The sequence below is a fragment of the Typopeltis vanoorti genome, chromosome 12 (assembly GCF_054136105.1).
Source record: "Typopeltis vanoorti isolate ZY-2024b chromosome 12, IOZ_Tvanoo_1.0, whole genome shotgun sequence".
NCBI lineage: Eukaryota > Metazoa > Arthropoda > Arachnida > Uropygi > Thelyphonidae > Typopeltis > Typopeltis vanoorti.
In genome coordinates, this window is record NC_143560.1 from 5,535,884 (window position 1) to 5,563,575 (window position 27,692).

The 27,692-nt window shown below is 36.4% G+C and overlaps 1 protein-coding gene across 1 annotated transcript in view; it reads left to right on the top strand.

The window, feature by feature from the left end:
- Nucleotides 1-24,076: 24,076 nt before the first annotated feature.
- Coq2 (ubiquinone biosynthesis protein COQ2, mitochondrial) overlaps nt 24,077-27,692 on the top strand; it is a 137,651-nt gene continuing 134,035 nt past the window's right edge. Inside the window, exon 1 of the mRNA XM_090401649.1 lies at nt 24,077-24,234. The gene's annotated coding sequence lies outside the window, so the exon portion shown is untranslated. The remainder of the gene's footprint in view (nt 24,235-27,692) is intronic.

Below are 27,692 nucleotides of genomic sequence, written 5' to 3' on the forward strand. Positions count from 1 at the left end.
GAATGTTTTCTTGAAGCTTTCTGGTAATGAAAAGAGGTCTGAGCGATCTGGTTAGTATTGCCGTATCGTCCGCATATAGGGCCAAAATGGAGGTCATCGGATTGTGCGGAATGTCTGACATGTATATAGAGAACAGCAATGGAGCCAGTAGAGATCCCTGCGGCACTCCAGCAGAGATGCGGCGCTGGGAGGATGCAGAACCGTTGATTTTTACTTGCATTGATCTGTTTTGAAGATATGAGTGGATTAAATGAACCATTTTAGGTGAGATGCCGGCTGAGATAAGCTTGTGCAGGAGTCCAAAATGCCAGATTTTGTCAAATGCTTTGGATAAGTCTAAGAAAACAGCGCCTGTGCACTGGCGCCAGTTGTAGCTGGTAGTGATGTATTCAACAATTCTGTGGATTTGCTGGGTAGTACTATGGTGTTGCCTAAAACCAAACTGTTCTTTTGGAAGGATGTTTAGGTTATTTACTGAGGTCTGAAGTCGTGAAAGGATGACCTTCTCTGCAACCTTACCCAGATTTGAGATGAGACTGATTGGACGATAATTTTGGGGTAGGTGTGAGTCTTTGCCTGGCTTATGTATGGGAATTACGTCAGCCAGTTTCCAGGTGGAAGGAAAATAGTGAAATCTTAAAATTGCATTTATTATACTGGTCAGGTACACTACTGCCCTCCGGGGCAGAAGTTTAATCACACGATTAGTAATGCCATCTGGTCCAGGAGCTTTTTTGTTCTTTAAATTTTTAATAATGTCATATATCTCAGCAGGTGATGTTGATACAATATGGTCAGTGCTGGTGATAGGAAGTTTGAGTGAGTGTCTGACCTTGCTGTGAATCTTATGTATGTGGACAAAGTCAAGGTTTTCATACGAAGGTCTGCATTGCTCTTCCAAGCTGTGCGCTATAACCTCTGCTTTGTCCACATCTGTGTGAGCAAGGCCCTGGTCAGTTAATATTGGGGGAAGGGATCTGCCTTTGTTTTTGGTATTTTTCAGTAGTCCCCAGATAGAGTGATCACTAGGTGAAATGGAGGATAACTTTTCATCCCATAGATAGTCTCGATGAGCTTTCAGTGCATCTCTTACTGCCCCATTTAGTCTGTTTAGATTTGTTTCATCTTGTGGTGCACACGTGTTACGGAATCTTTTTCGAGCTCTGTTTTTGTCTCTGATTAAGTTCATGATGTCTTCAGGCAAACGATCTGGTTTGTGGGCAGATTTGTAGGAGGAAGCTACCTTTATAGCAGAATTAATTTGTTGTGTGAGATTTGTAACTGCAGTTTCTACTTCTTCTTTTGTGCGTATGTGAGGAACAGGTCCAATATAATCCTTGAGTGCTGCTGACAGTCTTTCCCATACAATGTAGGAATGAGAAGGAGGACACAGGAATTCCTGATTTCCCAGCTGTAATAGAATTGGATTGTGATCGGATGATAGTTCATCCATAGTTATGACACTGTACTGAAGTTTAATATCCTGCAGGATAGCTATATCCAGGATGTCAGCAGTGCCGAACGTACTGAGATGAGTTGGTTCGGTGGGGCCTGCCACAACAGCGTTGCTTGATCCTAAGTAATTGAAAAGGATGCAACCATTCTTGTTTGTGGTTGAGCAATTCCACGCAGGATGCTTGGAATTCAGATCCCCGGCAATAATGGGCCCTCTGATGCCTAAGATGGCATTTAGATCAGAGTGAAGGAGAGATTTTTGGGGAGGGTTGTAAGCTGAGTAGATTTTCAGTTTGCCAGTGGAGTTGGTGACTACTTCCACTTCTGTGATCTCGAGGTTAGTGGTTGAAGGGATGCTCACAGAGTGGTGCTTAATGTAGTTTTTAATGAAGATGGCAGTGCCACCGCCTCTGTAGAGTAGTCTGTCATTTCTGTATAGGTGATAGCCCCTTATTGTAGGATTGTCTGAGGGTCTTAGATGAGTTTCGCTGATTAGAATAACATCCGGCTGATACCTAGATGTGAAGGAACGGAGTTCCAGGATTTTGTTTTTGAGGCCATTTGCGTTCCAAGCAACAATTTGAAGAGATGCTGGAATGAGTTTGTTTCTATTCATTTATGAGAGCTGTGAGGATGACCTGTGTTTCACGAAGAAATCTTTTAGTGGAGGTTTCGGTAGGGTTTGATAGGCTGAAATTTTGTAGCATATTAGCTAGTGAGGCCGTGATAATAGCTGTTAGGTTTTTAGGTGCTCTTTGTTGATTTGGTTCTGGAATTGGTCTGATTGTACGGGTCCCATCGGCATAACTTCTTGTTTGCTTTTGGTTGGAGGTCTCCGACTGTGGCCGCTGAGTCTCCGGTTTTGATGTCTGGGCCGCTGGTGTTCTTGTACGGTAGGAGGAGGGCTGACTGATTGCCTCCATCCGTCTGTTCTTTGGGTGTTGAGTACATCCTTTGTAATTTGCCGGATGAGGGCCACTGCAGTTGGCACATTTGGCCGAGGTGGTCCTTGGTTTAGTGCAAGTATTGGTTGGGTGGCTGTCTCCACATTTTAAACATCTATATTCTGCTCTACATAGATTCTGGGCATGGCCAAACTTTTGGCACCTGTGGCACTGCCCAGAAGATGATCTTTTACGGAGTGGTTCCGGTGTGACGATGAGACCACAGACTGTTTTTAAGTTGTAGATATCCTTATATATTTTGTGAATCTCAACTAGGACTAATGGCATGGGAGTTTTGTCTGTTTTGTACATTCTGCTTACCTTGACTGGTGGCAGATCCTGAGAATTTAGGTCAGCAGCGATTTCTGCTGTGTCAATGTCTTCACAGACACCACGACGGACTACTTTTAAATTTTTTTCCGAACTGAGCGCAAAGGTATGATACTGGATGCCTCTGTCGTCCAGTTCCTTGGTCAACCTTCTATAATCTGTCACTGTTGCTGGCTGAATCTTTATGCCTTCATCTATGTTTTTGGCCTTAATGAAGCCAATATGCAGATTGGACATTGTGGATCGTAAAGCTGCCCACTTTTGTTTTTCTCTAAGGATGACCGGAGGCACCTTTTCTTTGGGAGAAGTAGCGGCGTCCGAACCCTGAGAATCCTGTTCCATTTCAGTGTTGTCATTGTGGGGTTCTTCTGTTGTTCTTCGCTTTTTGCGAGCACGCACTTCTACAAAGTCTGAAGGAGTAGAAGGCATCGGCTCTAAATGTTCTTCAGCGACAACTTTGCGAGTACGCACTTCTACAAAGTCTGAAGGAGTAGAAGGCATCGACTCTAAATGATCTTCAGCGACAGCGTCAGAGACACATTAGGGGGGAAACGTGTCATACAGTTTAACTTTTCCCGGCCAATTATCACTCCGTAGCTTTCCCAGTCTGAGGAATTCCCTGTAAACTTCTTCGAATTTGGTCTCATTCAGAAGATTTGCCATTTCAATGTTGAGACACAGATGGAGAAAGAGTAGAGATCCCTCAGGTGCCCCAAGCAGGCAAAGACAATCCTGTGGACTTTTGAGGGTCCACTAGCAAATCCCGTAGACACTCTTAGGTGTCTACCAGCAATTACTCTATATTTATATATCCCGTAGATCAAATCGATCTACCAGCATCAGTAGCAAATATTTCACCCTAAAAAATCTCAGAAAATGGAGAACACTTACCTCTATATTTATCATTTATCATTCAAACTATCGCACTGAACTAATACCAACACAAATCATCATTAATAATACACGACACAAAACATTAACACACGGGCCGCCATTTTTTGTTTATGATCCCGAAGCCACCAAGAATACGAGACCAGTATTATGTCTATTAAATATATTATTCTGACAGGTGTGCCTGTTTTGAGGGATTAAAAACCGAGTTTCTGGGGAGAAAAAACAATACTAAAAGGCTAATCTGAAAATTTCTCGGTCTCGACCAGAGATGACAACACTATTGGCAAGATTTTTTTTTTCTTAGTTGGTATATCTGTCATAAACATCAGTGTGAAATTGCAAGTCATTCTATCAAGTAGTTTGTTTTATACAGCTGTCTGAAGCAAAATTGTTGTCTGTATCCCTTGAAATGGATAAAATCGAGTATCGTGCGGTTATAAAATTCTTTGTAAAAGAAGGTTTATCGCCAAAAAAATTCATTCGAAGTTCATAAACGTTTATGGGCACTCTTCTCCTTCGTTCTCGACAAATAAGAAATGGGCTATCGAGTTTAAACGTGGCCGTACCAGCCTCGAAGATGATCCACGTGAAGGACATCAAAAAAGTGTAACAACACCAGAAATCATTCATCAAGTGCATGATGTCGTATTGGATGACCTGCGAGTCAAAGTGCGTGAAATTGCTAAGACTATACGCATTTCAAAAGAACGTCTAGGATATATTTTTCATGAAGAATTGCATATGAAAAGGCTTTGCGCAAGATGGGTGCCACGCTTGCTCACAGCAAATCAAAAACACACTCGCATGAAAATTTCTGAACAATGCTTGGAGCGTTTTAACAAGAATAAAACTGATTTTGTGCGTCAATTTATTACTATGGATGAGACTTGGATTCACCATTACACACCAGAATCCAAACAGCAGTCAAAACAGTGGACAGTAGCCGGTTGTTCAGCGCCAAAGAAAACAAAGTCGGTTTCATCAGCAGGAAAGGTCATGGCATCGGTGTTTTGGGATGCTCAAGGCATTTTGTTTATTAATTATCTTGTAATGGGTAAAATAATAACCGGGAAATATTATTCCGATCTTTTAATCAGGCATGAGAAAAGACCCGGTTTGCAGAAGAAAAAAATCATCTTCCATCAGGACAATGCATTGTCAATGGGAAAATTAAGGGATCTGCACTATGAATTGTTGGAACATCCACCCTATTCCCCAGATTTGGCTCCCTCTGACTTCTGTCTCGTCCCAAAACTAAAAATCTTCCTCTTCGAATGAAGAGGTGATCAGCTGTAGAGGATAATGGAGCTGGAATAAATGTAGTAGTCTTAAGGGAGATTATATTGAAAAATAAAAATAATTTTGAAATTATAAATTCGTTTTTTCATTGTTATGAAAAAACCGAACTTATAATTTCAAAATTATAAATTTTGAAATTATAAATGTTTGAAAATATAAAAGAGGATGTTCTGAAAAGCCGAGAACTTTTCAGAACATCCTCTTGCTTCAGTATGAGATGGCTGATTCATCTTGAGCTGAAAAGTTCGTATAAAGATTCTTCTCATCTTAGACGGAATTCAAATCCTGTTTTATACCAGCTGATTTACTGAAACTCTTCTTTTTCTTTGGGACAACTTGCTAAACAGCAATTCCACAGCGTACGCGAGACGTCTTACAGTAGATGTAAAACCGCAATGTACAATACTTGAATTTCGTAGAAAGAGTGAGAAAATTTAAATATCTGGTTAAATGAGGAATACAACCCAGAAATGAAAATAAAAGTTAGAATTGAAATGGCAAAAAAAAATTCTTCTGATGAAATCAACACTGTGTAACTGCAACTTAAATTTAGAGCTTAGAGTACACATGCTATATATGGTCTGTACTGCTGTCCAGCGCAGAAACTTGGACCTTGAAGAGAGAATTACTAAAAACACTCGAAGTCTTTGAGATGTGGTTATACAAACGAATGTTAATAATCCCATGGACACCAAAAACGTTTAATCAAGTAGTACGGAACAAATTGGGAAATCACGTGGTTTTTTAGAAAATGCTATTAAAAAGTAGAATAACTGCATATTATGCTCACCTACTTCGTAATGAAAAATATAAGATGCTTCAATTGATTATAAAAGGGAAGATAATTGGAAGAAGAGGACAAGGAAGACGAAGAAAATCTTGGCTAGCAGACATCAGACACTAAACTGGCATGAGCTCTGAGGGACTGTTCAGAGTGGCTGAAGATCGCTCAAAATTGGTGGTCACCAACCTCCGATAGGAGACGGCACTCGAAGAGCAAGAATATATTTTCTGGGAACCTGTAATTTTTTTTTACAAGGACTGGATCAAAAAAAAGTGTGATCTGCGGTCTGGATCATACCAGACCTCAGATCACACTTTTAGGAACATGTTATAAGAGATCTTCGAACGCAACCGAAAGTAATTCGACAAGGACGCTTTTATGTTTCGAAACCTCGAAATAAAAGACAAGCATTGGAAAAAGGTTGGATAGAAAGAAGAAACGCAAATAATTAATACAAATTGAAAAAAAAAAGCAAACGTACATTTCAATGAACTTTGCTCGAGTATCCGTCTTATTCATAAAACCTACGATTTAATTATCAAGGATTTCATTGATTCCATGGAGGCAGAAGGAATTAAATTCCATGGGGTATGGACGGAGTTAATTAAGAGTAAAGAATGAAATGAATGCATTTCTAAGAAATTAAGGCATAAATTTGAAACGCAAATGTTAATAAACATACGGAGACGGGATGGTTGATCCTCTTCTTTTGAAGGAGTCTGATTCATACTCTCTTCAAAATATTTCCATTAATATTGAAATAAGTGAAACGAAGACTATCAAAACTCTGTCAAAATGTTTTTAATACAGTTACAATTCTGCTGACATTCTTTTGTAATGAACAATCTTTCAATTTATTTCACAAAATTTATGATAAAAGATTACTCATTTTTCCTTATAAAACTTAAGAACCTTTATTTTCTTATAAAACTTAGGCAAGCTGAATGTACTCTATTTTAAAAAAAAATATTCGGCAATGAATTCAAGTTTAAATAATGACGCCATTATAACCAAGAATTAGTGAATTGTGGCATATCTAGTACTCCCACAGATTTGAGACCATTCGACACTTCTGCGCATGTCACAAAAAGGAGAATCCATTTCGATAATAGGGTAATCAATCCGTCTTCTGAGATAAGTTTGTTTATTATTACAGGTCGGAAAATTGCTTTTCTTTTACGAACATTGTAGTTTTTAAACTAGTACAGCGACAGACAAGAAAGCACGTGATTTCGCATGTAGGCGACCAATTCATACATCCTTCATTTCTTTCTTCCCTTCAGCATGAATCGACTATTCTTAGCAGAAAGCCAAGCGGAGATCTACAATATGTGGGCGTTATATCAAAGTGAGTTATTCTTAATTTTTCAATCTTTGAATTGCATCATTACGCTGTTACAGTATGGATTTTTTTTTTTTTTTTTTTTTTTTCAGATATGAAAATCATTCTAGTTTCCACTGTTAGATATTATTGTTGACCATGCATAATACTGAATCAAATTATTTGACAGATGCTAGATTTTTCGATATGAATGCTGTTAACTTTTTCATTATAAGTTAAATGCAATAAATTCTAATTCATTTAGATTTTCTTTTGTACTGCATTTAAGAAACATAGAAGAATGATAATTAATGACAGGAATTTAAGAGTAGATTTATCGGTCTAGTATTAAATATTACTTGGATAGATTGAATAAAAATCAAATATGGTATAAAATTGACACGCATATATTTTGTGTAAACTTTCACATTAAAGAGACAAAAGAATGTGGAGATTTATTCTCCTTGGGAAGAAAAAGTAGTGAAGACAGATAGAGAAAGTAAGAACAGGTTTCTTTAAGAAAGTAAGAACAGGTTGCAGGAACAAGTTTTCGTTGTTCTTGCTATAAGATTTGTGAATATCCGTCTTGGTAACACAAGAATATATACGCATTCACAGTTATGGTCTGGTATAGCTTACCATGCTGTGGACATCTTATACAGGATCAAACAGAAAAGATGCTTCACTACAGAAAATGACTTTTTTGACATCAGCAGCGAATTCAGTAAGCCAACCAAATATTCATAGACATTTATGATTTCAGAAGAGAATCAACTATTCTGTCTCCATATATTATTAGCCCATCGCCGTTCCAAATTTATTTCTAAATTTCTTACGAAACTCATTCATTTCATTCTTTACCAGTGGCGAAAGGTGAAAATTTTAAGTGGGGTGCTGAATATACAAAATAAGAAAAAGAATTCGTTTTTTCCTAATCAGTAACCAATTTATTAATAAGTAAATTTACATATTAAAAAATGCTTTAATTATTTAATTTTTAATTTTAAAAAATAAATTTTAAACATTCAATTTTTTGATACCACTCACTGTTAAAAGACCTGATGTATTTTTTTTTAACTTTTACTTATTCCTTCCTGACTAATAATAATATCTTGAATAGGACGACCTTTATTTTTTATTTCTATTTTTTCATGTAACTAATTGAGAAAATATAATTCTTTTCGTATTTTCAACAGTGACACTCGTAATAATTCAGCCATGTAGCTATAATAAATGAATCAACAACATGGTTGAATCGTGTAATGGGTATTAATAGTTTAAAATATGTGAATTCTACTGACCATTTTTTTTTTAATTGCAGAGTTTTCCAAAACTCGATTTTTTTAGATAAATAAACCTAATATTAGGTAATTCAGTAGCTAGGTAAAAAAAAACGTTTCTCTAGCCCGTGACAGAATCGCGTCATAGACGTTACAACATGATACGCTGCCATCTAATTATTTTTATAACATTTTATTTTGTAGAAGGAAAAATTATTTCACTCCTACTGCAGAAATATTTCCTGGCGCGTGTGTGTTACAAAACTAGACAAGTCAGCATTCTCATTTAGTATTCCAGCATTGATTTTGATGATATCATATGCTCGTAATCTTTATATTTGCTGAAAGCAGTAATTCTCGAATAACGAGTTTGTCTGCTTTGTATGAGGAAAACATTCCATTTAGTTGAAGTCTTGACATTAGAGAAGAAAAAAGAAAGAAAATAAGAAAAAGAAAAAAAAAACTGGTTAGAATTCAAATTGAATCGAAGGAATGTTTATTATTATTGTTATTATCATAATCATAGATTTTTATGATTATGATAATAACAACATTTATATCGGTATAAATGATAATAACATTATTTATACCGATATAAATGATGATACCGATTTTTATGAAAAAAAGTGTGGGTTTTATTTAAAGGAAAAAATATTAAAAAGAAACAAAAGGTACTCTTAACTGTGTACAGAATTTTGTACACAGCAGAAAATGTAATATGTCTTAATTGTACATATGTTAATACTCTGTATATTAAAAACAGAATAAAAAGTATTATTCAAAAAAAATATATTATATATAGATGTAGTGTAAAAATGCAAAAAAAGAAAAAAAAGGAGAAAAAATCTGTAATAATCATCATTGTTAATTTTATAATAATATATGTCAGTAGTGTTCAACCTTTTTTACTACGCGAGCTACTTTTCTAGAAAAAGTTATTCAGCGATCTACTCTCTTATATAGATCATGTTCCCCCAACCTGATATCTGATTACGCACAAATAAACAACTAAAAATAAACAACTAAAAAAAAAATATTAGAATAAAATATTTATTTCTCTATTTTGGAAAACCTAAGTTAGAAAAAACCACAGATTGATTACAAACTCACAAATTACAGGAAAAAATGCTGGTTGATTAAAAAAAAAAAGTTATGAAATTTGGCATTGTTTGAACCTCGCAATATTTTCATAGTCAAGTTGATATGAAGAAGTGGCTAATCGGAGACAATCATCCAAAAGATCATTTGTAATTTGGTTTCTTAATTGATTTTTTATGACGGTCATTTTTGAAGAAGCGGATTCTGACAAGTATGTCGATCCGAAACACGACAGAATTTTTCGCGCAATATCAGTTAATATTGGGAATTTTTCATGTGCATACTTCCAAATGACTTCATTGTTTATTGATTTTAAATGTAAACTATTCCGAATGTTTATTATCTCAAGTTCTACTTCAACTTGGTTTATATCAAACAGCCCACTAATTTTATTTGAAATTTCTGTGATGTTCCAGTTTTCTTGAAATGGATTATTCATAAAAGATACAACAATCATTTCAGTTTTATTAAAATCTTCAAATCTTGAATTTATTTCTTCCTCAACTAATTCTATTTCACGAATAAATTATTTTAAATCATAGCGAAGCATTTCTTGATTTTGTTCAAAATATTTAATAAATATGGGAGATGTCTAAATTCGCGGTCATTTATATTTTTCTTTAATAAAAGTAGGTATTGTTGGAATGTTTTATTGAACTTAACATGTCAATTAAATTTTTATCTCTACCTTATTACTCTAAATTTAAATTGCTTAATTTCGTACAGAAATCTACTAAAAACGATAAGTTTAACAACCATCTTTTATCACTCAACTGTGGATAAATATCTCCTTTTTCATCAAGAAAAAATTTTTATATCGTTAATTAATACAAGAAATCTTTCTAAAAATTGACTTCTGCTGAACCAGCGAGAAGTTCCCTGTCGTCATGTGCCTGTAATTTAAATAACTGCCATTGCAGGGCTTTTCCTCGAACAGAAATTACAATTTTAAATGTAATATCCAAAACATCTTTTGTGTTTAATCTTTTACTACACAGTACTTGTTGGTGAATAATAGCAGGGTTTTTTCTCCAGGAAACTCGGGTTTTTCATCCCGCATATAGACAAATCGGCCCTTAAGAACACACGCAATTTACAGACAAAAAATATTAGTTGTGGTGGTGGTGGAGGTGGGCGGTAGATGGCGTTGATGGGGATGATTCGTAGTAGAAGTTCGGTGTAGTGGTTGAGACAGTTGTAGGTGTCCTCCCGCGATGAGTCTTCGGACTCCTTGGAGAAATCAGGAATAATAATAATAATAATAATAATAATAATAATAATAATAATAATAATAATAATAATAATAATACAGTGGTACGTTAAAAAATCTGAATATTTGTCATTGTTTTTACATAATGAAATGAAGCCTGATTTATTACCTATCATTGTAGAAGCACCATCAGCAGTAATAGACACAAGTTTTAAAAGCGGAAGTTTGTGTTGTCTCACAAATTCATCAAATGCCGAAAAAATGCCTTCTCCCCTAGTCCTTCCCAATAATGGTATAATTTTCAAAAGTTCTTCTTTACTTGAATAATCTTGAAATACCACGCGAATAAATACCATTAACTGAGGGATATCAGTGAAGTCGCTTGATTCATCAAATTGTAATGAAAACGCAACAAACTGGTGAATGTCTGACATTACCCTGGCTTGGAAACTTTTCTCCAGCAATTGGAACGCTTCCTTTCTGCAATTTGAAACCTTGTCTGTGGCCTAGAAGTAGTCTCTCTCTAGCGACGTCTCGAACCGAGAAGCTCCTTTCTGGAAGCAGGAAACTCCTCTCTCAAGCAACGTAGATCCGGGCAGGCTCTCTGATGGCGACTCTGGACTGGGCGGCCTCCTCTCTGACAGCAATTCTGGAACCAGGATCCCTTCTGCTTGCTTCAGTCCCTTTTTATTAGGCCTCCTCTGAGACCTCGCATTAAGTTTGGCAACCCCCAAAGAATCGGTATGAGTCTTTCATCTTAAGTTTCAAGTTCGGCATGCGTTTTGTTCTCCACCTTCTTTTGATTGTAAGTTGCCGGCCATTGGAAAGTTGTTTGAACTCTTTCTGACTGACTTCGGAGATGTTTACACTTTGAGCCTGCAAGCCTTTCTCATACATACAAGTTTCAATAACAATCTTTCTAATCTTTATAATGTACAGCTTCGGCGACAAAACATTGCCTTTGTTTTTAAGGCTCTAACATTTTCTTATTAAAGCAGTATATACAGTTAGCTTCAAAACAGTTATTTACAAAAACATCTAATACAAACTATACCGAGACAAACAAAGTGTATTTTTTTACAATATTCACATGGGACTTAACCTAAGTAAAAAATCAATGTAATGTGCTTTGGAATATTTAATATTTAAGCTACAATCGTGTTTTTACACTTTGCTTATAATCGTATTCACTCGGCTCGCTGTTTGCCTTCCACTGATCCAAATTAATTCATTTACTCGGACTTTTAAGAAAATTACCGATTTCACGAAAAATAAATAAACAATAGCAATACACTTAAAGCGAATTAAAAATAATACAAAATAATGATAAATAAAATATTACGTTTTCGGTTTTAATTAAATTTGTAAGTAAGGAGGAATACACAAGAGATCGACCAAAAATCGCTCCGCAATCGACCGGTCGATCGCGATTGACGGGTTGAATACCACTGATATATGTTGTAAACAGTTATTATTATTATTTGAAAAATATTATGTACGCGCAAGTGTCTGTTATGCACAATTGTGTTCATGTAATATATTATAAATATTACATAAAAATAATAAATTTTGACTAGTAGATTGCAGAAATTATTATTATTATTATTATTATTATTATTATTATTATTATTATTATTATTATTATTATTATTATTAGAGTACAACATCATCTCACAAAACAGTGGTTGCCGGTGAAAATTTTAAGTGGTGGTGCTGCATATAAAAAAATAAAATAAAATAAAATAAAATAAAATAAATAAAAAAATAATAATAATAATAAAAACTTTTTTCCTAATCAGTAATGAATTTATTAATAAATAAATGTGCATATTAAAAAATTGCTTTATTAAAAATATTTCATCCTCACGACGAACAAACACCAATAATAAAAGTTTCGTATCAATAGCAATGACAAGCGCAAACGAATATCGGCGGTAGATCGCGATGCTTTTGTTTCGTGTAACGATAATTTAAAAAATATAATTCTCTTCATATTTTCAACAGTACTCGTCATAATCAGCCTTGTATCTATAATAAATAAATAATGATATGTTATTTTAACAAAATAAAATAAGATTTACAAAAAATAGTTCGCCACGCACACCCACCAATAATAAACGTTTCATATCTCACAGAAATAACGCACACAATAATAAGATACACTGCCCAGACGGCAGTATATCTAATGACGTAACGTGCAATGACAAGCGCAAAAGAATATTGGTGTTAGATCGCAGTGCATTTGTTTCGTAATCTAAAGCGTTAATCGAACAATTCCAATTATTAACTATTCAGTCAATGTCAAAACATAAGCTGTAACCTTTAACATGTTGTATTGCATTTATATAATGTTGTAAGCATTGTTATTATTTATAAACACAAAAAAATTTATTTTTATCATTTTTTCTTTGGGGTGCTGCAGTTTCGGAGTGCTTATGTACGGGCCGCCACTGCAACAAAACCAATATGGCTTTCAGAAAACGAAAAGCACCATCACTTTATTAGAAGTCTAGTCTCCAATTGGAGAAACTTTTCTAAGCCTATCTTCGACCGGTTCTCTGCCACAGGCAGGCGGGTTTTTTCTCAGTAAACTGGGATTTTTCTTCCCATAAATTCAAGAAAATCGACTGTACAACCCACATTAATTCAGACAGTAATGTATCCTGTTAGGGTTAAATACCAAGAGATGGCAGCACTTGCTTGCCAGTCTCTTCATCTGTGGAGGCTTATAATTAGTGATAGTCATGGGCAGCTATCTCTGATTGGCTACAGGTGGAGATTGAACTACCCGAAAATACCTATCAGTCTCCAAAAGCTAGATAGGGTTAAAAATCCTCGCCTAATCCCTATAAGGGAATAAAAAAAGCATTAGCTATTATTATTATTATTATTATTATTATTATTATTATTATTATTATTATTATACATTTGAGTTACATTCCAGTAGTAGTATTTATCTAACATTATTCACTTAACATTCTTTTACTACTTAACATTAAGTAGTAAACAGAAAATGTGATAGTAATACTTCAGTTATATATTTAAGTTTAAAATTATATATTTAATTTACAATTTAAATTTAAAAAAATTATTATTATGTAAACTACAACATAAGTAATATTGTTTAACTTGTGAGTCATTAAAAATAAACACGATTACTAAGATTATTATTAATGGTAATAATACACACTTTTTACTCTTGTGTCAATGAGAAATTCTGCAAATGATAATGATATTAAGAGTAATTATAATTCTTACTGAACCATTTTGCAAGAAAAAGATGCATTGTTGCCTAAATATTAGTATATTCATGTAATTATTTGAGAGATAATAAACTATAAAAAAATTATTATTATTATTACTATTATTATTATAATTACGAGTATTATAGTCAGTTATCCATCTCATATGGAGGTAACAGCGTTTTTCATCCCAAGACTATTTTTTTAAAATCGCTTAAAACAGCCAAACTGGCCAGAGCAGAGTCTTTTTATAGACTCTGCTCTGGCCAGTCAAAATACATTAAAACTTACTTATAGCCTTAGTTGCAATTATAGCCTTAGTCGTCTGGAAAAGACTTCCTGCCAAAATATGAAGGACTAGTTCTCATTCATGCCACAAATGATCAAATGCCCAGCTGTGGAACTGTCCTTTAAATGCTTTATACAGATTTTACATCATATACAAGATAGGAAAGAGATGGACGCAGTATTCAATATGGGGGATGCAGTATTCAATATGGGGAAAAATCATCTAATGCCTTTTTATTCCTATATATTGGGAGTAGGCGAGGCCGTTTTAGCCCTCCCTAACTTTTGGAGAGTGAGTGGGCACTTCAATCTCCACTGGTAGCCAATCAGAGATAGCTGACCCAAGGCTATCACTAATTAAGTGGCACACAGTGAAGAGAGACGGCTCAACAAGTGCTGCCATCTCGTGTTCCTCCCTAACCCGAACACTCGTATTTAATGTGTGAAATAATGCGTGTTCTACGGTCGATTTTCTTGAGTTTACGGAAGAAAAACCCGAGGAAGTTTTTTCACCCTAGTTTACGGGTGAAAAAACCCGCTTTCCCGTGCCAGAGATCGACTAACTTGGGAACCAGTCGAAAAAAGTTTAGAAAATTTTCTTCTAGTCGCTGACTAGATTTGAAACCAAGAAGTCTTTCTTCATGCGGTCAAGTGCTGTGGTGTGCAAACGTCACATCCACTGAGCTACACAGGTTTCCTTTTTATTTTCATGAAGGATAAGCACTTAAATATAAACACCAGGAACTCTTTCTTTCTGTGGATGATTAATTATATTTTAAAATCTAGAAATGGGAACTTATATCTTAGTTGTGAGAAGTATACTGAAATGCTAATGTCGAATCACATGACGAGACTTTTCGTGTAATTTGATAACGAATGAGTATAATTTGTCTGTAAATTTTGTCTGTGTTCTTGGATAAATTATTATAGGCGAGAACGAAGTAGATGAAACTCGTAAGTAGTATTCGAGAAAAACGGATATCAAGAAATTTGCAGCATATTAAATGAATGTACATATATTTCTGGAGTATCGATTTACAGTATTTTGTTACTGTCAGGTGTAAATTCTTTTAGAAAATTGAAAAAAAAAAAAAAATATTTCGATCTCACCTGTTTTTTGCATTTAAGATTTTCAAGGACTAACTTTGAAATATATTTTACTATATATCAAAAATATTTTTTAAACAAAATAAAGAGGCTCTTTTTCATGTTTTTATGAAAATTTTCGTTCAGATAATATTTTCTCATCTACAAGATGAGAAACTGCAAGAAGAATAGACTCGTCTAATAGCCTTAGTTGAGTTTCAGACCTTAATTATAAAAAACCGCATTTGATGGAAGGGTAGTCCAGGAAAATTATAAATCTAGGGATTGGTTGATGGTAGAAGACAGAGAGTTGAAGTTTAGAGAGCATACTGCTAACGATGTCTAGGTAAAAAATCAAACATTGCGTTGTTTGGTTGTTAAAGAACACACAAGCAGTAATAAGGAAGTTACCATTCCTCTTTATAACTCTATACAACCTAATCTGAATTACTGTGTTTAGGTCTAGTCACCTGGATTTCTTCGTGATGAGGAAGTAGTGGTGAAAATCCAGAGTGGCGAGTGACTATGATGATGAGTGTTCTGTGAAATTTACCCTATAATGAGAGATGGAGGATTTGTGTATTGCAAAAGTTAACTGTCAGACAAAAAAAAAGGATATCTTAGAAACTCTAATGTTACTAAAAGAGTTTGAGTTTTATACAATTGTTGAAGAGGAAATACTTCAGCCCTTCGATCGATAATGCAGAACAAAATTAATTCCTAGAAACTGAGTGTAATTAACAGCATTGTGAGGACTAGATTCTTTGTTTGGATAGTGAATAAATGGAATGGATTGCCAGTTTGTAGTAAGTGCTTTGTCTGTCGATGAGTTCGATGAGAGGCACAATAAACATTGCGAGGATAATTTCGATGTCCCACATGTGGGACATCGAAAGAAGATAGAAAGAGATAGAAAGAGAGGGGGAGAGAGAGTGGGAGAGAGAGAAAGAGGGAGGGAGGAGAGAGGGGGAGAGGGGAAGAGAGAGAGGGAGGGGAGGGAGAGGAGAGAGAGAGAAAGAGGGAGGGAGGGGGGGGGAGAGAGAGAGAGAGAGACTCCACCTAAACAAACAAACAAATAAAAAGTTCAGTACAATAGTAACAAACACGATCATGGATATTTATCGAAAAAGTTCCGAGTGTCTTTATTGAACAGAAAATACAACATATGTAGGTACTATGCATGTGTAAGTACCATATGCACATATGCGTGTATAAATTATAATTATTATGAATGAATAATAATGTCTGGTTGATTGATTATTATTATTATTATTATAAAAGCTGGCTAAAAAAACAATTTCGCCAAGTTACCATCATTTGGACTGTCTTTGTCTTTGTGTAAATGGATCGCCAGCTTTTTCTCAGATCGATTCTGACGTATAATGGTGGATGGTGTTCTCCCCTCAGACTTTCCTATCAATGGTATCCCTCAGGGCTCTGTCATTTCCTCTCCTCCTGATTTATATAAATGATTTGCTCTCATTCACTGCAAACCCTATTCATAATTTTGCTAAGGATAAAATACTTCACTCGTTTTATTCATATGATAGCCCTTGCGGTGCTGCTCAAACATCTCATGTTTCAAGATCATTTATAATAAGCGCCCTAAACATTGATTTTTCAAAGTATCCATAACTGAATGAAAGCAACTTAGTCAACTTAAATACTTTCAAAATGCAGGATTGCGTGTTTTCCGGTAAAAAAAAGACCCAAGATTACTTATGTTTGATAATGCTGAGCTCAATAGTCACGGCCAAACTATCCCCCATGATTGATTTACTGATTCTTACTGAGGGCCCTATTTATGCATAGGCACACGAGGCTTTAGCTGGGAACCACTAAAAATTAGCGCCAATTTATGGCACCCAAACAATGAGAGGGAGGGGCTCCAGATCAGTCTAGTGCCTGGGGCCCTGCCCACCTCAGGAAAAGTCTAAGTGTAGTCCTGCTCTAACTACAAATCTTTCCTGGCAGAATCATACCACTTCTATAGCATCAGTAGCTTCCAAAAACTTGGCACCTTTTTCTGATGAAGAGGATGCTTCTTTACTGAACAGTTACTAAGTACAAATCCCAAATCCGACCTACATTGGAATACTACTCTCATGTATGGGATGGTCGCCTAAGACCTCCATAAAATTGTTGATGTTGTTCAAAAAATGGCAGTCCAGATGATAAATGACACTTCTCTTATAGGCTCTCTTCTGCCATAATCACAACATAAAAGATTAATTTCTGCATAACCACAGATATTTCCATGGCCATTGTTCAGCAAAACTAGCATCCAATGTGACTCATATTTCTGCAAGATATGTAGCAACTCGTACAACAGCTGTTCAGCATCCATCATTTTACAGTCGAACTGCATACTCGCTGAACCGGTTACTCCAAGTCAACTTTCATTCCTTCTACCTTAATTCTGTGGAAGAGTCCCCCCTCATGAAGCATTTCCAAGAATATCAACCAGATTTCTGTATTCCTGACCCCGCTCTCATACGGCATCTTTTTGCATAAGGCTCTTCTGCCTTCATGCTTGGGATATATATATATATACATACATATATATATATATATATATTTTTTTTTTTAATTTATTTATTTAATTTGTTAAAATATACATTAGACGATAGGTAACAAGGACTATTTACACATTATAAGTATATAAGTATATATATTACAGAAAAAGAAACATTTTCCTTTCGGGTATACAATAGACAATGCAATAAATGAATTCAAAATTTACAGTTCAGTTTCAGTCTGAGTTATCTTTCAGATGAAGCGTATTGTCGTCAAGAAGAGGGTACCAGTTCGATTCCACTCCTCTATGAATTTCGCGACAGTTCTTGTTTCTTTGAAGTATTCAAGTTCCAATAAAAGCCTGCTTTTTAGTTTCCGACGGAGGATATACATGAGGGTTTGTGCAGTTTCAGTGATGGATGGGTGCTGATTATTTCGTGTCTGTTTTAGGTAGAAGCTGTAGATGACGGCCTTAGCGCAGATAAAGAGGAAATTGCATGTTCTGTGCTATTTTCTTCTGTGACTAAATTCCAGTAGTCTTCTTGGCTGTGTGCGTAGTTACAGGTGTTAGAGGAAGTATTCAGGGCATAAGTGATTATCACTTTCTTTGCGGGAACAGATTAGATATGTGTGTTCTAAGGAACCTGAAACGTCGCAGAATAGACACAAATCCGTTTCTCTTAGCTGAAATTTGTAGAGCTTTGAAGGAGTTGGCAAGATGTTATGCCATAGTCTCCACTGTATGTCGGAATCTGGTTTGGCACACTTCGATTTATATGGCAGATCCCACTGAAAACTGAGTGGCATATGCAGCCTTGAAGATGAGAGGGTTAAGGATCAATATAAGAAGGGCGAAGTTGGAGACACTGACATGAGGAAGTGGTATATTTTCTTATAGTTAGAGGGAAGAACTGGAAGTGAGGCTTTAGATTGTACAAGAAGAAATATCGGCCCCGAGCAGTTTCTAGAAGGAATACGAATTTCCTGAGGTGTAGCGATATCTGGATAGGGTTTTATAATAGAAGCTTGCAGCTGTTGATATTGCTTTTCAGTTTTTGGGTTATTCATTGGTAGGCTTGTGAATGTTTTCCACTTTAGGGTCTGGGTTAGGAGGTCCCCCCCTATGACTTATTCCTGCCCAGTTCCATTTAGGGAAAAGAAAGGGTTGGCCAGTTGTGAGATTTGTTATGTTTCTGTTCGAAAATAGTGGCTCTGTAAGTAGAGCTGTCTCTGTTGATCCTGTAAGTGTGTGATGAAGTACTCTGTTTTTCCACCGCTGTAGAGCATCTTTGTAAAAATTAGGTAGTTTAGAAGGAGATGGTGCAGGACTGGCCATTCGGAGGATTGTGGAAAGTGTAAGTCCTCTGGTGGATGATTTCGTGATGTAATCGAAGGTGGTTACATAAGTGTGATTGCAATGAAGGGTCTTTAGGAGGAGGATTATCCTAAAGGATCTAATCTTGTTTTCAAGGGAAATCAGGCCTTTCCCTCCCTTGCTGAATGGCTTGCAGAGTTGAGGGTATGTTGCCCAGTGAGTTTTGTTCCAGAGAAAACGTTTGATTTCCTTTTGAATGTGGTAGAGAAATTCTTCAGGTGTGAGTACTTTGAGGGTATGCCATAAGACACTCGCAGCCACCTGCTGAACTATTAGTACTCTTCCTCTAGGTGAAGACATGGAACGAATGCTATTCCATTTACAGCACCTGCTTAAAACGGTTGTACAGCTGTGTCCAATTCAATGTGTTATATATTTTGGTGTTGCCACGGTGCACACCTAAGTATCTTTGTCCTTCGCTTGACCAGGTACATTCGATCGGAGAATCATTTCTAGACTTCCATCTGCCTGACCACAAGCCCGTTGTTTTTGCAGAATTTAATTTGGCCCCTGAGGCTTGTGCATATATTCTGTGTGCTTCCTCGGTTACTGTCATTTCCTCTTCATTTCGGACTATACAGTGACGTCATCGGCATATGTTGATAGGGTAATTTTTTGATGTGACTCTATTATGCTGGTTCGTTTGGAGTTGGTGTCGTGTACTCTTTTTAACAAGGGTTCTATGGCCACTGTGTATAATTGTCCGGAGAGGGGACATCCTTGCTTGATCCTTCGAGAGTATGATAGAGTGCGAGTGAGCCTGTTGTTGATTTTTAAACAGAAGTGTGCATCTCTGTAAAGTAATTGCACTGTTTCAGTGATGACAGGACCATAACCAAATGCCTTTAGAACTTCATAAAGGCACTCGTGCTCTACCCTGTCGAAAGCCTTCTCCTGATCAAGGTTGACGAGTGCTAGATTTTCATGTTGGCTGTTTACGATGTGGATGAGATCTCTTATTAAATGGAGGTTATCATGTATCGATCTTCCTGGGACAGAGTACGTTTGATGTTGGCCAATAACTTCAGGCAATGTTGGCTTTATTCGGTTTGCTATAACTTTGGAAATGATTTTGCAATCGGTATTAATTAGGGAGATTGGACGCCAGTTTCGGATATCCCTGTGGTCTCCCTTCTTTGGTATCAATCGTGCTACTGAGGTCGTGACGGATTGTGGGAGGCCATTGATGTAGGCTTCTTGCAGTGTTTTGAGGAGAAGTGGTCCGAGTTGATTCCAGAAGACTTTGAAAAACTGTGATGTGAGACCATCAAGGCCAGGAGATTTGTTCTTTGGCAAAGATGTGCATGCGGTTTTCAGTTCATCTAGCGTGATTTTGTTTTCTAAGTGGTTCCGATCTGTTGCAAAGATTTTTTTTTGTTTCTTTCAATATTTCGTGAATGGCATGATGGGATGTTCCTGCAGTGCTGTATGCATTCTTGTAGTATTATAGGATTTCAGAGGTGATTTTACTTGGATCTTCTGTGATACTGTCATCTTGAAGTCTGAAAATATTTTGTGGGGGGCATCTGAAAGATTTATTTGTGTATGCCGCGATCTAAGTAGGGCACCTTTTGCCGATAATTCTGCCTGTCTTTGCATGGCTTGGAAGACAGCATGATCAGGGCTTTCTTCTGGGAGATACTTGAACTGTTCTTCAAGTTGTCGGATTCTAATGTTCCCCTGTTGATTTTTCTGGTGACTGTAGATCTGCGTAGAGGATTTTATTCGTGATTTTAAGTGGAGCCACCATGTTTTCATTGGTTCTGTATCCACTTTCGAGTGAGTGAAGTTGGTTATTAAAGCCTGATTGTTTATTATATAAGCTGGATCTTTCAGGAGAGTATTGTTGAAGATCCAATAGGCACTTCCTGATTTGGATGCTTCCAAAGATAATGAAAGTTGCAGCTTGACGAAGCAATGATCTGAAATGTAGGAAGGGATGTGTGAGATGTTTCTAACTAGAGGCAAGGTGTGTTTGGAAATGTAGTATCTGTCCAGTCGTGCTTGGTAGAGTGGCCTATTTGTCGCTATGACTGCTGACCTCCATGTGTAGGATTTCTTATCAGGATGGTGATGCCGAAAGACGTCGATGAGTTCATTATCGTTTACCAGTGTTTGAAGTTTGTTTATTAATTGGCTACGATGTTTAGCACACTGAAATCTGTCTTTTTCTTGGTCAAGGGCAATTAAAGTCTCCAGCTATTATGATATGTTCTTGGTCTCTACTAGAAAGATAGTTTTGAACGAAATCCAGGATTTGTGATGCCAGAGCATCCTGCTGAACACGTGTAGGGTATTATGGTTGGGTACAATTATGTGAGCATACAAGGCATATCCTAGTATATCAGCAATCACTTTTAGTTTATAGGGAGATCTATGATGTACACCTAAGCCAACTCCTGCTCCATGATGTTGGGTTGCAGAGTGCTGTAAGGCCACTCTGCCCATCTTCTGGATAAATTGGATGAGGAGTTGATGTTTGTTTCTTGCAGAAGTATAAGGTCTATATGATATTTTTTTTTGTACCTGGTCAAGAGCTATTCTGTTATAGATATATGTTTTTATTGTGAACATAAAAATCTTGTATACAGGATTAACCGGTTTTAGGTTCTCTGCAGTCAGGCAGAGAGGTTACATTCTCATACTCTTGTTGAGGTATGTTACATCGAAGTCACTTATAAGGCGAATTATAAATATAATTTTTTTTATATAGATTAAAGCCATTAAGAGTTATTTTGACATGATTCTGTATAAGAACATAAATGTGGAAGAACATAAGAGTTACTATAGCACAATATTATCTATTTACATGAGAGTGCCAACTGATTAATTTTCGCACTGTTAAGCACGACAATCCTTCTCCCTTTCTTTTTTTTGGGGGGGGGGGGGAATGATGTCACTTCTATGCTGGAAAGTGGTATTCTGTTATAGATAGATAGATAAATATAGATATAGATATAAATATAAAAGTTCTCGCCTAACAGTGAAAAAACGAATTTATAATTTCAAAATTATTCTAGATAATTAATAAACAAAATGCCTTTAGCATCCCAAAACACCGATGCTATGACCTTTCCTGCTGATGGAACCGACTTTGTCTTCTTTGGCGCTGAACAACCGGTTTCTGTCTACCGTTTTTACTGATGTTTGGATTCTGGTGTGTAATGGTGAATCCAAGTCTCATCCACAGTAATAAATCGACGCTCACAAAATCAGTTTTATTCTTGTTAAAACGCTCCAAGCACTGTTCAGAGATTTTCATGCGAGTGCATTTTTGGTCTGCTGTGAGAAAGCGCGGTACCCATCTTGCGCAGAGCTGTCTCATTTGCAATTCTACGTTAAAATATATCCTACACGTTCTTTTGAAATGCCTATAGTCTCAGCAATTTCACGCACTTCGATTCGCCAGTCATCCAATACCATATCGTGCACTGATGAAAGATTTCTGGTGTTGTTAGCCTTTTTTGACGTCCTTCACGTGGATCATCTTCAAGGTGGTACGGCCACGTTTAAACTAGGCAGCCCATTTCAATAAAAGTTTCTGAACATTGAATGGACTTGAGATGATGAAGAAAATCACTGAGACAGTTTTTGCCATGACTCCATATAATAAAAATGTCATCTACATAACGCTTCCTAACTTTTGGAAGTTTGAAAGCTTAGATATTATTTCAGTTTAGATATTATTTCATTATTTACAAATGTACCAACTGAAGAAGCATTAATTTTACCAAAGGATAAATTATTCAAAAAAATGTTTGCTTTATTAAAGCATTGCGTTCAATCTGGCTACTTCCGATATCAAGACATCATCTATAAACAGAACCAGGGCTTGGCGATGGGGAACCCTTTATCCTCTATTCTGGCGAATATTTACCTTGAGGACTTCGGAACAAGAGCTATATCGTCCTTTTCGTTTAAACCAAAAGTTTCGAAGCGTTATGTAGATGACATTTTTATTATAGGGAATCACGGCAAAAACTCTCTCATGGAATTTCTTCATCATCTCAATAACCAACATCTAAATATAAACTTCACAGCCGAACTAAAACATGAAAATTCCCTACCATTCCTAGATATAAAACTCTCAAGCTGCTCTAGAAAATTAAGAATCTCTATGTACAAAAAACCAACACATACTAATTCATATCTTCACAATCTTTGTCATCATTTTCCACCACAAAAAATCGGAACTATTTCCAGCTTGGGACAAAGAGCGCGCTCTCTTTTAAACCACCCAGATGAACTTCAAAAAGAAATTAATCACCTCTCACATGTCTTTGAACAAAATGGATATTATAACAAAACGATTAAGAAATTTCTCATAGATCATCCTAGGCATAGCAATCCAGAAACTACCAATTTTGAAGGTAGCATCTCAATCCCATACATCAGTTCGGTCGCCCAAAAATTGGCTAAAGTCCTTAAGAAGTACAACAAAGATCACATGCCAGTTCCTTTTCCAGTCATATTCTCTTCTCTAATAATCCTCATGATGATTTTCAAGGTCACTCAATTTCCTGGGTAGATCTGAAAACATTTTCCGCTGCCATGAAGAATTTGAAAGAAAGATAGTGGAATCCAGGGAGATCGTCCTTAATCCTGAACATTTAAACAACAATTTAAGCTATAACATCCCTGATAGCCATACTGCTGTTATTCAGTACTGGCGTTCTCGAGAGTCTGCTACCACGCATACAACAAACAATGGCACGTAAAATAGAACAACACGAATGTTAATACAACGTTTTATATTTCAATTATGTACTGCAATTTATCTGTGCTTCTCAGTTTTTTAGAATCTTCAGGTTTTTATTATTGTTTCCTCTCCCTAACAAGATACCTGAGTAAACAGCCGAAACGAGCTGTGTTTTTTATCATTAAAGATTTTAATTAAATCTCGGTTCTTTAGTCATTAAATATCTTTCTAAATATATATATATATGTAAAAAGTTTTTTACCTTGGGTATAATATATATTAAGGATACCAAGTAATTTTATAAACTTGTTTTTTTTTACTCCTTCTCCCAAGTAAGCAAAACAGTTAAGTTTGCGCCTGAACGTAGTTGAAGTCTAAAGGTAGTGCAACACCAGGGCAACTCGTTGTAAAGGTGAGTAAAGCTCTGATCATTATTCTTAGTATTTCCCATAATGTAAAACACATCTCACTAGGAGATGTATACCGTTATACATTATGGGTAGGGGGGGGGTCACTACCCAGACCGGTTTCAACCTTTTTTGAGGTCTTCTCAGTGAGTAGCTAGACCCCGAAATACAAGATTTTTACCATTAACCATTAACATTACTGACAGAATGAGTGAAGCACTAGTGCTTTTCATATTCCCCTTCATCTGTAATGAGAGTTGTATGGGATTGGGAGATTTGTGAGCAATTAAGCTCGCCCTCTGAGGGCAGTTGTGTTAGCTATGATCGGTTGAGAGAAGAATAACCTTCGGTCTTTTGTGTTTGTAGTAATCAGTCTCATTGTAATTGACAGCTTGTACGATTAGTGGGTTTGAATGTGAACTTGACTTCACGAAGATTTTTCTGCAAGATTACGAAGAAAGGAGGAGATGTATGGAATGCCTTCTCTAAAGGTAAAGCCGTCTCTAAAAATTCGGACGATCCCTAGGCCACTCAATCGTGGGCGAAAGACTGTCCATCTCAGCGGTGGCTCCACTCAGTGATGGCCTTCCACCACCGAGCAGAACAGCTCAAATTCTGAAGAAAAGGATTTACCGACAGCACGGCCCTCACCGGGCCGTGCCGGAGAACACTTTCCCTGGAGACTCAAATTACTCCATTAGGGCAAAAACCTTAAGAGAGCGTACTCGTATTAGCAATAGCCGAGCCTCAGTTAGAGCTTCTTTGGCTGTATCCATTACCCTCCTTCCAGGTTCATCCTAAGGCCTTATCAACTTTACCTATACAAGTTGTTACAAGGTGCTTTTACTTTGAATAAGAAACTCTGGATGAGATAAAGAAGTAAAAAGTTTTTTACCTTGGGGATAATATAAAGGGGTCGGATCAAATGAACGAGGCGGCAATGCAGTGAGAAACGCAAGCTAATCATTCTGGTTTTCGTGAAATGTTCTCAAAGAACCACCTGAACGGATCGACTGATGCGTGGAGGGCCTCCCCATCCTATATGAAAATGACAGAATCTATGCAACTATGCACAGGCGCTGCTGAAGCTGACGCACAACAGAATATTTTGTCATATCGCGATATCTCTCGGCAGTAACTGAGCAGGCCATAGAACCCAACTGGCGAATATCCTCAAAGAAGAATGGTCCAATTATAAACGAAGCTGTAAACCCGCAGCAGATAGTACCTTTGGGCGAATACAAAAAATTTTGTTGGATTGCATGCTGGTTTTGCGAATCCATACCCGGAAATTGTGGGTATTCACAGTTCTGTTCAGGTGAACATGAGCCTCTTCTACCCTTAAAATCATCCACGGCCACTAGCGTCCAACTCCACTCGAGCAAGGAATGTTAAAGCGCATGTCAGCAAACTGCATTAGTCCTATGAGTGGAACTCCTGTGTCAGGATTATCTTGAATGGGTAGAAATGCAGAATCTTCCATAGAATTTTTCAGACAGTTGTTTGAGGCACATGTCATGATACAGCTAATGCACTGCAGGAACCAACGCTGTTATTCATGGCCTGCTCCACAACAGCAGTAGCATTTTCATTCACTTCTTGTGAACTAACTGGTTTGCAACTTCTGCCAAGTCTAACTCCGAATGATTCCGTTTCTTCAAAAAGACTAATCATTCGTCACAGAACACATGACGATAGTGGACGTGTTCCACATTTACTCAGGCGACGAAATTCGCAAAGTGCAGAACATTGCAATTGTTTAGATCAGTGGTTCTCAAACTGGGTGCCGCAAGTATGCCACAAGGGTGCCACGAAATTTTGAATTGTTTATTTGAAAAAAGCAAAAGATTCAATTGCCACAAATAATTAAATCAAAAACAAAAAAATTATATATTTTGATTTTAATGGATGAAGCGTATATAAAAATTATCATTTTTTCTATCACTCTTATATTATATCCTGGGATTTCATTAAATCACCGCGTGTCGTAGTAACTAGATATGTGACGGTACCTAAATACTGTGGAAAATGAACTAATGAATGGTTAGTTGTCCTGCTGTCTGTTTTAGTATTTCTCTGTTCAGTGTGACAAGTATTATACATGATCATTTCCCCTAAACAAAAATCATGAGTCTTTTATCATCGGTGAGAATAAACGAAGTACAATATTAAAGTCGTTAAATTCAGTGAGTAGAGGTTTTTCTTATTGTTATATATTCCAACTATAACGAGCGACATCGTAAACAAATGTTTTTCCTTTTTGCTTTTTAGTTTAAATAAAATCTGTTTTCTAAGAAGAAAAGCCAAAACGGCTAGTGAGGGAGCTTGCTCCACCTTTGCAACGAGTTGCCGTGGTGTGGCACTACCAAGTGGTCACTTACGCTTGGATCCGTCGACAGTTCGTCGGCATGAAACGTTCAGATCGTAGTTTTTGATCTTAGTTTCGCTTACTGGCTGAAAAATAATAAGGGATTTTTATCCCCTTAACTTAAAAATCTGCTTTCTTTTAAACACGCTTTCCTTCATATCTTTAGTATCTGTAATATCAATTTATTTATGGGTTATATATGCGAGTCTTTCAGAATCAATTAATCGGCACTTTACTCTCTATAAAAAGCAAATAATACTAGGGGTGCCGTGAAATTTATTTATTGATTTTAGTGTGCCGCCAGACAAAAATGTTTGAGAACCACTGGTTTAGATAGTACAGCTTCACAAGCAAAGCACGTTGGGGAAAGGTTAGTGCCATCACTGTAGACGGTATTAACAACTAGAATGAAGGGGAAAACCCCGTGTCCATATTTTTAAACCTTACTGTTACCTGTGGTGATATACAAATTCCATGTATTTGTTGTGAAAACGCTCCTAGTGGTGAATTTTGGGTCTACGTTTTTTATTTTTCTCAGATATCGCACAATGTACATGCAAAGTTTTGCAGCAGCATTTGGATCACTGGCTGGTGCTTCACACCATCTTAAAACAACAGGGATAGTTGTTTAATTTTGATAACTATATATATATATATATATATATACGTTTCAAACAATGCCACGTTTGAAAGAACAACTTAAATGTAAATACAACGTTTCTTATTTCAATTATGCACTGCAATTTTCCTGTGCTTCTCAGTTTTAAACTTCAGTGTTTTTATTTGCTGTTTCCTATTTTTAGAAGACACCTGAAGAAGGCTGTCAAAAGCCGAAACTAGTATATTTAATGTTTTATATCATTAAAGCCTTACAATTATTCTAGGTTTTAGTCATTAATTCTCTTTATAAAAATGTATCAAAACAACCGAGTCAATGTTCGTGAATGCATATATATATATATATCATGGGCGTATATTCCGGGTGTGCTAAATGTATAGTGCTCATCCACGAAATATCAGTATCACCGATATTATATTTCTGCATTTATTCCCGTTAAAGACTCCCCAATTGTTTGCAGACTTCGCGCGATTCCT